Source organism: Stenella coeruleoalba (assembly GCF_951394435.1).
Source record: "Stenella coeruleoalba genome assembly, chromosome: 3".
Classification (NCBI taxonomy): Eukaryota; Metazoa; Chordata; class Mammalia; order Artiodactyla; family Delphinidae; genus Stenella; species Stenella coeruleoalba.
In genome coordinates, this window is record NC_137148.1 from 151,953,016 (window position 1) to 151,966,736 (window position 13,721).

Consider the following 13,721-nt stretch of genomic DNA (forward strand, 5'->3'; position numbering starts at 1 on the left):
CACTTCTCTGTCCACTTCTAGAATCTTCTAAAGCCTGACAGAACATCTGCAGAGAGAGGATGTCATTCCAAGATAATCGACTGCAAGTGACTAAATTAAGATAAAAATGTCCTTAACCTTGAACTGTTTTTTAAAGAGATTTTAGAAGAAAGGAGCCCTCCAGGGGGTTGTATAACTATATAATTGTACCCTTTCTAAAAGGCTATTTACAGATACATAATGTTTCCCCTCCATTCTTTAAAGTAAAATATAGGATAAAAAAAATAGTTTGGGGATAATATTTGTTTGGGACAGCAGGCACTGCTAATCAGTACCACTCTCTCCTTATTCCTTACTATCAGAGCCCTGGTTTAGGAGACCCCATTATCCTTAAGGCTAAGGTGGCCAGTTTAAAATCCGAGCTGATGAGATCTAAGTGCAAGTCTGCTGACCATCTGTGGTAAAAAATTTGCTCTCTGAGTTAGACACTGCCTTTTTTTCTTACTTAATTTCTTTTTTTTTTTCCTTTTCTTTCTTCCTGCCCCAATTGTTGGAACACTATTGGAGATTCTGGGGTCACTTTGAAGCTATGTGGACGTGCTAGAGATGTGGAAGCTGGAAGAGCGAAGCAACCCAGTCCCCTGGTGATGCCCTTCAGCAGCTGCACTAACGCTAGAGGGACTATCTCCAAACTTCCTGCTACCCGTGGAAAGTAAGGTAAATCACTCATTCACTTTCTGTTACCTACTAACTGATCCAGAACTCTAACCTCAGGGTTCTAGAACCCTTCTCAGTATCCCATAGTCATACTCATGTTCTGGACTCCTGATCATCAGACTTGCTTATAGCAGATGTATGGGGAGGGCAGGCTCTTCTGGAAGCCCTCATACTTCCTCCCCTACCCCCACCACACACAAATAATGATCTTTATGTCCACTCATCCTTCTATCTACACTCAGAGGCCAGGGCCCCCAGGAAGGCTTCACTGACAACCCTTTACTCCTCTCTACATGCAGAAAGAGTAGAGGTGTGGGCTCTGGAATCAGACTTCCTAGACTTGAATTCTTAACCTGTTACTTACCAGTTTACGACGTGGGCAAAGTAGTTACCTTCTCTGGACACCCTTGTAAAAGAGGAACACTAAGTAGCACCTATGTACCTTACTGAAAGGATTAAATGAGCAAACGCAGGTAAAGTTCTTATAATTTTTTCTTGGGTCAATCAATTCTAGCTGCTATTGTTACCTTTGGCTAATTTAGGGCAGAGTCCCTTTGCCCTCCTTTGGTTCTCTGGGCCCGTCTCATTCACAACACACACAACCGCATACGGCATTCACAACACACACAACCGCATACTGCAGTTTTGAAAGGTGGTTCTCAAAATGTGGTCCCTGGGCCAGCAATATCAGCCACACCTGGGAACTGGTTAGAACTCTGGCACTGGAGCCCAGCAATCTGTGTTTTAACAATATTCTCAGGCAAATCTGATGCACACTAAAGGTTGACGACAACTGAGAACATCTGTCTCAGACTCTCCTGGAGGCAGTCACCAAAAATAGAGTTACAGGACCTTACACCTGACCAGCTGGAGAAGGGGTCTAGTAATTGCCCTGGTTATCATGCTTGTCATGATTTTTCAGCACATAAATGTTTGAGAATCACTGCCATTTTGAATGTGTGTTTCACTTGTCTGTGTTTCCAGTGGACTTTACTTCCTTGCAAGGAAGGTTTGTGAAGATTTGTTGCTGTTGTTTGCATTATTAGTTTTATTATGCTAATTCTAGAATCTCTGGTGCATAGTGCAATCTCAGGCAGGAAGTAGTGGCTCATTAAAACAGATGTCCCAAAAGTCTTAGTAGAACTTCAAGATTAATTCCTTCAGGAAGAGGTAAAATTGTCATTAGATGCAGATGATATGATACTATACAGAGAAAACCCTAAAGACTCTACATGAAAACTACTACAACTGATAAACGAATTCAGCAAGGTAGCAGAACACAAGATTAACATACAGAAATTGGTTGCATTTCTTTATACCAACAATGAAATATCGGAAAGGGAATGTAAAAAAACAATGCCTTTTAAAATCACAACCCTCAAAATAAAATACTTAGGAATAAACCTCACCAAGAAGGCAAAAGACTTATACGCTGAGAACTGTAAGACGTTAATAAAGGAAAGTGAAGATGATTCAAAGAAATGGAAAGACATCTCATGTTCTTGGGTTGGAGGAATTAATATTGTTAAAATGCTCATACTACCCAAAGCAATCTACAGATTTCATGCGATCCCTATCAAATTACCCATGACATTTTTCACGCAATTAGAATAAATAATCCTAAAATTCATACAGAACCATAAAAGACCCAGAATTGCCAAAGCAATCCTGAAGAAAAAGAACAACGTTGGAAGCATAGCCACCCCAGACTCAGACAGTACTCCAAAGTCACAGTAATCAAAACAGCGTGGTATTGGCACAAAAACAGACATATGGATCAATGGAACAGAATACAGAGCCCAGAAATAAACCCACACACCTCAGTTAATCTTTGACAATTAATCTTTGACAAAGGAGGCAAGAATATATAATGGGAAAGAGACAGTCTCTTCCACAAGTGGTGTTGGTAAAGTTGGACAGCCTTATATAAACCAGTGAAGTTAGAAAACATCCTTTCACCATACACGAAAATAAACGCAAAATGTCTTAAAGACTTAAACATAAGACATGACACCATAAAACTTCTAGAAGAGAACACAGGCAAAATATTCTCTGACATAAATCATACCAATGTTTTCTTAGGTCAGTCTCCCAAGACAATAGAAATAAAAATGAAAATAAACAAAGGGGACCGAATCAAACTTACACGCTTTTGCACAGCAAAGGAAACCATAAACAAAATGAAAAGACAACCTACAGAATGGGAGAAAATATTTGCAAATGATGCGACCAGCAAGGGCTTAATTTCCAAAATATACAAACAGCTCATACAACTTGATGACAATAAAAGCAAACAACCCAATCAAAAAAATAGGCAGAAGACTTAAAGAGACATTTCTCCAAAGAAGAAATACAGATGGCCAATAGGCACATGAAAAGAGGCTCAACACTGCCAATTATTAAAGAAATGCAAATCAAAACTACCATGAGGTACCACCTCACACCAGTCAGAATGGCCATCATTAAAAAGTCTACAAATAACATATGCTGGAGAGGGTGTGGAGAAAAGGGAACCCTCCTACAACACTGTTGGTGGGAATGTAAGTTGGTGCAGCCACTGTGGAAAACAGTATGGAGGTTCCTCAGAAAACTAAAAATAGACCTACCATATGATCCAGCAATCCCACTCCTGGGCATATATCCAGACCAAACTATAATTCAAAAAGACACATTCACCCTGATCTTCACAGCAGCAACATTCACAATAGCCAAGACATGGAAACAACCTAAATGTCCATCAACAGATGAATGGATAAAGACGATGGGGTACATATATACAATGAAATACTACTCAGCCATAAAAAACGAATGAAATAATGCCATTTGCAGCAGCAACATGGATGCAACTAGAGATTATCATACTAAGCAAAGTATGTCAGAAAGACAAAGACAAATACCATGATACCACTTATATGTGGACTCTAAAATATGACACAAATGAACCTATCTATGAAACAGAAACAGAATCAGAAACATAGAGAATAGACTGGTGGCTGCCAAGGGGGAAGCAGGTGGGAGAGGGATGAACTGGGAGTTTGGGATTAGCAGATGCAAACTGGTATATATAGATTGGCTAAACAACAAGGTCCTGCTATAGCACAGGGAACTATATTCAATATCCTGTCATAAACCATAATGGAAAAGAATATGAAAAGGAATGTATACACATATGTATAACAGAGTCACTTTGCTGTACAGCAGTAATTAACACAATGCTGTAAACCAAGTATACTTCAATAAAAAATAAGTTAATTAAATTTTTAAAAAGATTAATTCCTTCAGAAGAACAAGTACTACACGTTCACAAAAAAAGCACCCTTTGAAAGTTTAAATTTTTGAATTTCTTTGCCACTTCCTTAGTTTTGATCATCTTGGACAATATATTTTCAATACTGACTTTTAAAAAGAATTGTGTTTCAGTGTTTGCTATGCTTAGAGAGACAGAAACAGATAAGTACAACTAAATACTTGTTTTTCAAAAGTCTCAAAAGTATAAGGGAAATGAAAGTAATTATATCTTCAAATGATTTTGGGGTATGTTTCTAATTTCATACTTTTGATGCGATTAAAGATTAAAACTGTATTAAGACATTTGAGACATGCCGCATTGGTATTAAATGAATTTAATTTTGTATAAAGTGGCAGAAATATTTTCTTCAGCAAACATACCTGCAGATATAAAATCACAACCATAAATCTACAAAAAAGCAAGCTATTGAATGAAATCTGATTGGTTATTTCCCTGCAGTATGGATCTGCTAATAATTTAATTTACTACTTGCTAACAGAAGCCAAAATTTAAACATACATATATATATATGTGTGTGTATATATCTATCTCTTCAATTTTAAATCATTCATATATATGAACAAGTATACATACACATACATAACAATTGTTCATATATATATATATATATATATATATATATATATATATATATATAACAATTTAAATTAAAGAAAGTACATCTGGTGGCCTATTTTTTCCCCCCGATTTCTAAAGAACACCATATTCTATTCTAGGCAGTGGAATGTCAATCCACCTTAAGGGTTGTTCAATGAGCATATCTGAGAAACCACTGGTTTAGCCAATGATGTACTTATTGAGGGAGGCCCTAGTGCCACTGTCAAGAGCTTATCCACAGGAGAGATAAGAAGGTACTTCTTTGGTTTGTGAAAAGAAGGAGTAGTGAGGAATGGCAGGTAGCTGCAGGCTGATGACACGTGATGTCCGTATATATGTAGAACCAACACGCCCATAATTGCACCCGTTTTCCATACCCAAATCCAAAGCCTTTATATCATTAATCCCAGGCAAAAATGGTAAGATTCATGTGTGTTACTATCCCACGGCTTCAAGATGCCTCTAAACTCATATGAGTATGTCTTAGTTTTATCAGTGGAGGACAAACCAGGCTTCTATCACCAAGCCCCATTCCATAACAGGCAAACCAGTCCAAGACTTCTCTGAGTGCTGCAGGAGAGTCTATGGAAGGGGCGCTCACTCCACTGTGATGCCTAAAATGCCTTTGCACAGAGCAAACATTCAATACATGCTGAGTGAATGAATGAATGAACTGGTGTCATAAAACAGGCTTATTTCAGGGAAATTCCATTCAACAGGCTGGCATTCCTTCCTACCCATCCTAACTGTTAAGCTTGCCATCAGACAAAAATTTAATTATAAAACATTAGAGCTGAGGAAATTTTAGAAACTATCTACTCTCCAGAGGTATACAACTTTAATTTAGTGGTAAAAATCACTAGGAGTGATTTAGGAGTCTATCAGACCTCAGTCCAAATTCCACATCTACCATATTTTGGTGAGCAAATAACTACTTCTGAGGCTCTGTTCCATGTATGCATTATGGGATATCATAATAATACATACATTAATTGTATGACTATCAGGGGATGAAATGACACAACCCATTTGCCATGGTCGGCTAAGTAATTTGCACCAAGTAAGCACTCAAGACATTAGCCACTATTAATAGCGGAGAGATGAAAACAAAACTCTGGGACTGATGCCTACCTTAGTGGCCCCAGTGGTCATAATGACTGTCTTCCATTCAGCCTGCTCTCTTCTCACTAAGACTAAGGAAGAGAAGATGAACAAATTAGGAATAACAATTTGAAAATGGTTTTATACTCCCTGAATGAATGGAATTATAATAAAATGATTCATGAGTTCTGCAGAAATATGATGAGACTTTAGATCTTTCTGTTAGTTCTCTACAAAACCAATTGATGGCCCTAAGAGGTACCTTCCCACCCAGCCCCATCCTTACCAGGATCAAACATCATTGTAAATGGAAAAGTCAACAACACATATCAACAAGCTAAGTTATAAGCCAGTGAAGTCTCAGAGCTTTGATAGAGAAAATTCAGATTTATCATTATATGTAAAAATAAGATGATATGAAGAACTCAATCTAAAAAATACTACCTGGAGATCTATAATCTCTACAATAGTGCTATAAAAAGTAAAGAGCTAGAAATCTATTTAGATGGTTTTCCTTATAAGAAATCACTTTCTGTATAACTTTTAATGTACTATTGATGAGAACAATTCAACAAAATTCAAATAAATATCTGCAGATGTCCTACAAGAAGAAAAGAACAGAGTTAGATGTGACAGGGGATAACCGGACTTCAGGATGAGTAAGACCCTATACTTGACCTCAATAAATTAACATGAAATACAGTGGATGAGTCATGTACAGAATGTCAGAATTCTAAAAGGCCAAGCTAAGTACCAAAAGGAACACGTGGGGACTCTTAAGAAGGAAATAAAATATTGGTTAGTTGATTACGAAAAGGCAGAAGGGAGTAGGTTCCCTTTGGCTGCTCTTTGAAGAGATCACTTCCTTTCCCACCTAGTCCTGAGGCTAGGGTGGCATGGGCAATAGAGGAATGTGGGGACTGAGAATCATTTCTACTCTCACCAGAGTGGCTGGAAGCAGATTTTCTTACCAGGATGTAGTAGTATGCTAATATTTAAGGGTTCTTGAGGTCAGAGAGAAGGGTTTGAATACTCCGGCTCCAACTCTTGCTGTGGGTCAAGTTTCTTACCTTTCCAACACCTCGGCGTCTTTATCGGAAAATTGGGGACGATGATGATGTCTCCCACCTGAGTGTGAGAACTACATGATATAGTGCATACGCAGGGCTAAATTTGGTGCCTGGCAAACAGAAAGTGCTCAGTACGGCAGGCGAGTGTAGTGACAATAAAGGCAAAGATGACGGGGGTAGTGCCGGTGTTCCTTCTGCCCCCAGAACAGGCTCTGACTGGGAGACAGTTAAAGCACCTTTGGGTTCATGGGGGTTTATATATAAGCAACGGTTGATCAATGTGAGCTCGTTGTCCAAATGATTATGTGCAATCTAAGAAAAAAATGGGCCTCGGATCTGCTCAGCTACTTAATAATATTAGCAGCGGTAGTAGTCAAAGAAGCTAAATTTTATTACGTGTTTATATGCCAAACAACGTGCTGAACGTTTTAAAAGGATTTACTCACTTATTACAACGAGGCTATATGCTAGGTCCTGATAATGTTATTCGTCTCTTTCAGATGTTGACTGAGCCTCAGACGGGTTACAAAAGCACCTAAGATCCCGTTGTCAGTACATGACGGAAATGAGTTCAAATCCAGCCTGTCTGACTTGTTCTTAATCACTAAGGTATGAAATTAAGCATGTTGCCCTTTGCCTGATTCTCCTTCTGAGGCCTGAATATTTCACTTAGCTGAGTGCCGAAGAGAGAAAATTCTCTCTCCTTGACCCAACTTGGCATCAATATCCAACTCCCCTTCTCAAAACGGGTTGCTTCAACGAGCAGCAATGAATGCCGCGTCGTGGACCAGTCACCTTGATGACTAAGAGTCAGACACTAGGGAAAGAAAATGCTCTGTGACAAACCTACCCTTGTACAGAAACAAGACAGAAATGGGGGGACAGGGCAGAAGATAATGGAATAAGGCATAGGAAAAATAGCACCTGGCATCGTGACAGTAATAGTAATAATAGTATTAGTAGTAGTAATAGTAATAATAATAGACCTTACTATGCTCTAGGCATTGTATTAAGTGCTTGGTGTAAGTGACTTCATTTTAACATTGAAAACAAGTCTATGAGGATGAAATATTATTAACATCATTTTATAGGCAGGAGTATTGAGGTTCAGGTAATCAGGTAAATTGCCCAAGCTCATATGGTTAGCAAGTGGAAAGCAGAGATTTGAACCAGCACCTACACTCCTAACCATTATGCTATAACCATTATGCTGAAGACACAAGAATTCCAATGGTCTTTCCCCATAACCCACTCCTGCACTCCAGACTTAAATAGTCCAAGATCAAGAGAGAGCAAGCTTGGAGTTGCCACTCTTCAGTGAGTGTCAATCATTTCAAAACAGTGTATTTGCTAACAAGATGCAGTTCCTGTGATAATCTTCTCAACCAGCTATCAAGAAACAGGAAGCAAAGATTCAAGTAACAGGATGTTCCTACTTACGAGGAAGGTGGGACAGCATAGTTGACACTGGGCTTAACTGTTCTGGAAAACGTGGTCCCAGTAGGCATACACGCTGGTACATTTTCCCCACCTACCAAATACAAAAGAAGTATTTCATTCCATGTTGCTCTTCAAAGTTCCACCTCATTCGTGCCTGTCATTCATCCTCTGGCCTCTTCCTGTCTCCATTTCGGTACAGAAAGGTGCTGAGTCTCTGCTCTCGGATACAAAAAGGGTGTGTTAGGAGAGGGAGCCATGGTACCTCGATGTCTTTTTCTTTCATCTTAATTCTATTATGCCAACTCCACTGAACTTAATTAGAGTGAATACAGAATTACACAATTACCCTCTGTTCTATTCTTCAGATGTTATATTTTGATAAAATTTACGACATACTGCTCTCCCCTTGAACACCAGATGAACACTAGAAATGGATGTGTGTTGACATAAAATCTGTTATAATTACAATTAAAGTATAGCTTACATAATGTTAGTGTTAACATAAAATTATAGATGTGTAGAGACAACGTGGTCATGCATTTTTTAGTGTAAGTACATGCTTAGACCAATATCTGTTAGCGGAATGAAGATGGAAGAGAATTTTGGTTAAGCCACAAAGGCTGTTTAAGGACTTGCAGATAGCTAAGGGGAACTCAAAGACCAGTAAGATAATATTTCCCCTGCCATGTTTGCAATTGCAAAGTGAAGGGAAGATGTGAAAGTAAGTACCCCTATGGAAATTACAAGACAAGTACATTTTTTTCCTTGAGTACCTGGGTAAATGCTTAAATTCTAATGTATATCAGTGATGCAAATTTTCAACTGAGTTTGATAAATCATAAAATAATAATTATACATATATGTATATAAAACTGCATGGAACTAGGCAGTTCAGAATTACTTCTAATTAAAGAGGTACCCTATGACAACTAACTTAAACCTTACAAAATATGGTTCCAAGTACCCTATCAGAGTGAAAAGCAGGAGACTGAAAGGTTTATTGTAAATGTTTGTAGTCATGGTGTCTTAACTAAAACTACTGTGTCACAAATACTATTAAAATAATTGTGACATTTTATTCACTTTTACTGCAAACAACAAAAGAAACTATAGGTATTTTATCATTTCAGGTAATTATTTTAGCTAACAGTTATTAAATGTTTTGAGAAGACAGAGTGCTAATTGCATTACTTCATTTTATCTTTAAAATAGCGCTTCCATGTAATTATTCTTAATATCTCCATGGTATTAAAGTGTATCTCTAGTTTAGACCTTTCTTCAGAACTGCAGACTTGTGTATCCAACTGTGTACTCAGCACCTCTACTTGGATGTCACAAAAACATCTCAAATCTTATACCTCCAAAACTGGTCTTTAATCCCCCAAACATGCTCTACCCCAAACTTTTTCCATCTTAGGTGACAGTAACCACACCTTTCCAGTTCCCCAGGCCCTAAATCTCGAATTCACCCTTGACCCCCTCTTCCTTTCCATTCTTGCATTCAATCTACCACGAAATGCTGTCACAACCTTCCCAATGTGCCACTTCTGAGAATTACCAGCCACTAGCAGCCTGGTGCAGGCCACCAACATAGACCTCGAGGATCCTGTAGTCGCCTCCTGAGATTCTCCCTGACTCCACTCTCTCCCCACATCCTCAAGACCACAGATAGAGCTATGCTTTTCAAACAAGAGACAGTTCATGCCACACCTCGGCTAAAATCCTGTCCCTGGCTGCCTACGTTTAGAGTAAAAGACACAATGCATGTGATGGCCTCCCAGGACTTACCCAATCCATCCCGTCACATATCCGACCTCCAGCCCTCCTGCTGTCTCTTCCTCCCCACTGACTAAGTCAGCCAGGGTGGTCTCCTTGATATTCCTCCAAGCTGCCTGGCATATTTCTGCCTTAGAGTTTTGGGACTGGTTATTCTTGCTCCCAGGGAGTGGTCTCCCCATCATACATTCTGACAACTCCCTCACTTCAAGTCTTTGCTCAAATGTCAACTTATAAAATCCACCCTGACTACCCTATTTAAAATCAGAACCTACCTGTACACGCCTCCAGCACTCCCAACGCAAGCCTCTTCAGTGAGCTTCACATCCTTTTCCTTATCCCGTAGCGCCCATCAACCTGTGACAAAGCATAGAATTTATTTATAACATCCGTTTCCACACGAGAGTGTAAGGAGGGAGAAAGCATGCAAGAAGGAGCACGCAGGCAAAGGCTCTTGTCTAATTTATTCATTGATACGTCCAAGCATAGAGAACAGGAAGATGCTTGATAAATAGTCCTGGAAAAGATACAGATGAGGAAACTAGTAGTAAAGCTCAGAAAGTTTAAGTAACTTCCTCAAGGTTTTAGAGCTAGAAGAGGGTCACAGTAGAATTCACACTTGGGGATGTCTAACTTCAAATCTCTTAGCCTCTCTGCTACCTTTTTTTTTTTTTTTTTTTCTTCGCGGTACGCGGGCCTCTCACTGTTGCAGCCTCTCCCGTTGCGGAGCACAGGCTCCGGAGGCGCAGGCTCAGCAGCCATGGCTCACGGGCCCAGCCGCTCTGCGGCATGTGGGATCTTCCCGGACCGGGGCACGAACCCGTGTCCCCTGCATCGGCAGGCGGACTCTCAACCACTGCGCCACCAGGGAAGCCCCTCTCTGCTATCTTAAGTCCATGCAATTCAGGATTTGTTTTAATCAGTGCCATGGAAATTCTCACTCCACTGAATAGGATCACTAAAGTGTTCTCTGTCTAGATCTATATATATATTTTCCATTTAAACAAAGGAAACAGAAGAGGGGAATTCATCATGGGTTACTGCGGTAATTTTACAGCAATTTTAGCAATAATGACATTTAAGTAATAGTGATATTTAGTGATAGCATAATAATAATAAAATAATAGCTCTTAAATGTATTGAAGACGAATCGCATGCTAAACTCGGTGCTAAAATATTTCCATGTACATTTTGTGCAAAATCCTTATGAATATTCTATCAGATGAGCTTGATGTGTAACTCCACCAGGCATACTTCTCTTATTCCGCTTTCAAAGATAAGGAAATTGATGAGAAGTGTGGTAACCGTTTGATCAAGATGAGACTGGTAATAAGTTGTGAGTATGAATTTAAATTCAGGTCTAACTCCAGAATTTGATTCTCAATCCATACATGAAAATTCTGATAATTCCTTTGATAAGAGTATGTTTTCTCCTGGAAAACATCCCCCATTATGTCTGCCTGTGCTCATACCTTCAGAACACAGTCAAGTTTAAAACATGATAAAAATGTTTAAATAGTGCGCTTTAATAAATGGAAATATCTTCATCTCAACAATAACACAAAAAGCCAGGCTGAGCCCTTTGAAGTGGCTCTCTTCCATCCAGAACAAGAGAAGGAATCAACAGCTGCAGAGTAAAGAAAGCATGAAACCCAGAGATGGAGGATTCTGTAAATGACCAATTACAAGACTATTAAGCCGCACTTTCATAGCAAGAGGCAAAATATTCCATTAAACTGAAAATGCTTCTACCCCTCACTCCAAGGCCCACACAAACATTAATGTTGCATTTATTAGGATGTATTTCCTGTGCTCTATCAACTTGACTTTCAACAACTGTATTAATACAGTCCTTTCGCTTTGCACATATATCTGAATGATGGATTCCATTACTGGAGTTTTGTAGAAAGAGTGGAGGGAATGAAGTAAAGTTTGGGAAGAGCCATCATAATCCATAATGATGGGCACTGAATCAGGACAAGAAGAAACCTCTCTTCTCACTTATTTGAATGAAAATTCTACTATATATTTATTGCCTCTGTACAGGGCCATGTGTTGAATAATGGAAAACAAGCATCTTTCATTTGGAGGTAGGATTTGTGTGCTCAAGTTTCGATGGGCCTGCAGAATTAATCTTGTTTTAGAAATGAAATAAAATGTAATTTCTTACTGTAAGTAGATGTGGTTAAGCAACTGGCAACTCTGATGTCTTTAAATCACTGCAGTTTCGGGGTAGGCAAATCTATAATTATTTCAAGCCCTTCTTTATTGGTGCAACAATTGAGCAGTGTACATAGTGGTCAACAACCTGGGCATTGTCAGACGACTCTAAGTTTGAATCTAGACTTTGCCACTCACCAGCTATGTGACTTTCAGCTATGAGAATCACTTTCTTCAGCTTTACAGTGTGGATTATTATATGCCCTTTGCAGAACTACTGTAAGAACTAAATGTATATGGGCACAGTGGCTCATAGTAAGGGCTCAAATTAGTATTGTGGTCACTACTAGTAGTATTGAAAAGAAATTAGAACTTCTATTCTCATAAAGTGGGATATGTGTCCCTTTATCATTGTAATTTCATATCATTTTACTTTTGACTTTATAATTTAATAGCTTGATCCAAGAAACATTTAGCAGTAAATATAATTGAAAAAAGGTTACTTGTCAAACATGAAATACTGTAGTATCAAGTGTGCTGGCACAATACTCTTCTCAGATAATTAACCTGTAAAAATATGTTATTGTCTTCTTTTTAATTAAGCACATCGAACATATATATTTACTGTGCCAATTGGCGAAAGGTCCATTAATTCATCAGTCTAACTATATGTTGCATAAATGTCTTCTAAACATAATCGTATATGTATTTTATTTGTTGGGAAAATGTGTTTGAGATTGTTCTTTTCTGCCTATTTAAAGTAAAAGAGGGTGAGAAGTAGAGTTAGGCTTAATGTACTTTGTACTCTATTATGCCATGAAAATGCTTCTGTGCCCTGGAGACAACAACAAACGATTTGCTTTAATGACAAGAATCAAGTATGTTCTAAAGCTTCCAGGTAGGAGGCATATAGGTTGCAGTTTATATCAGAAGTCTTTGCTCTCTCTCTCAACTGCGTCTAGATGGGAAAGATGTGGTCACAAATGCTTCAAGGTGATACAGTAAATGTTGCAAAGAGGGGGGTAGGAGGCAGAGTTTTGAATATCTCAAACCTGAGCTAGAAGGATTTTATTTAAAGAAAATAGCGGATATGATTTTTCACTTATGGAATGCCAGTCAGCAAACCTGACATTAATGTAGGAAATTAGCTCTTTTAGCTATGATGCTTTCAAATGCACATGGCTGAAAACAAATTCAAAATAGTCAAAGGAAATTTAAAAACAAAAACCAAACAACAACAACCACCTCAACAAACAAGTACTAGAAATTCAGGGATGCAGCCATATTCAGATACAGTTGGATCTGGACGTTCCAGAGTATCAGCAGGGTTCCAGCTCTCTCTCCATCCCTCAGCGCTGCTTACCTCTGCAAGACTTTATTTTACAGAAAGTCTCTCCTTGTGCTGGATGGTCACTGGGAGTCCCAGAGTCATATCTCCCCAGCTTAGAAATTCCAGAGAGAAAAGACAATTCTTCCATTTTGCTCTGAGAGAAAAGTCCTGGAGAGCAGTCTGATAGACTTAGCCGAGGTCAGACGCCTACCCATGAGCCAATCACCTGCTTTACTGGAGT

General features: G+C 38.8%; 2 protein-coding genes across 2 annotated transcripts in view; both read right to left on the bottom strand.

The window, feature by feature from the left end:
- The window catches only part of LOC307185050 (uncharacterized protein), a 266,990-nt gene that overhangs the window by 213,411 nt on the left and 39,858 nt on the right, over positions 1 to 13,721 (bottom strand). The window lies entirely within an intron of this gene.
- LOC307185052 (metabotropic glutamate receptor 7-like) overlaps positions 1 to 13,721 on the bottom strand; it is a 38,137-nt gene that overhangs the window by 4,573 nt on the left and 19,843 nt on the right. Inside the window, exons 2-4 of the mRNA XM_079918836.1 lie at positions 10,266 to 10,347; positions 8,215 to 8,305; positions 5,735 to 5,796 (exon numbers count right to left, since the gene is read on the bottom strand). The gene's annotated coding sequence lies outside the window, so the exon portion shown is untranslated. The remainder of the gene's footprint in view (positions 1 to 5,734; positions 5,797 to 8,214; positions 8,306 to 10,265; positions 10,348 to 13,721) is intronic.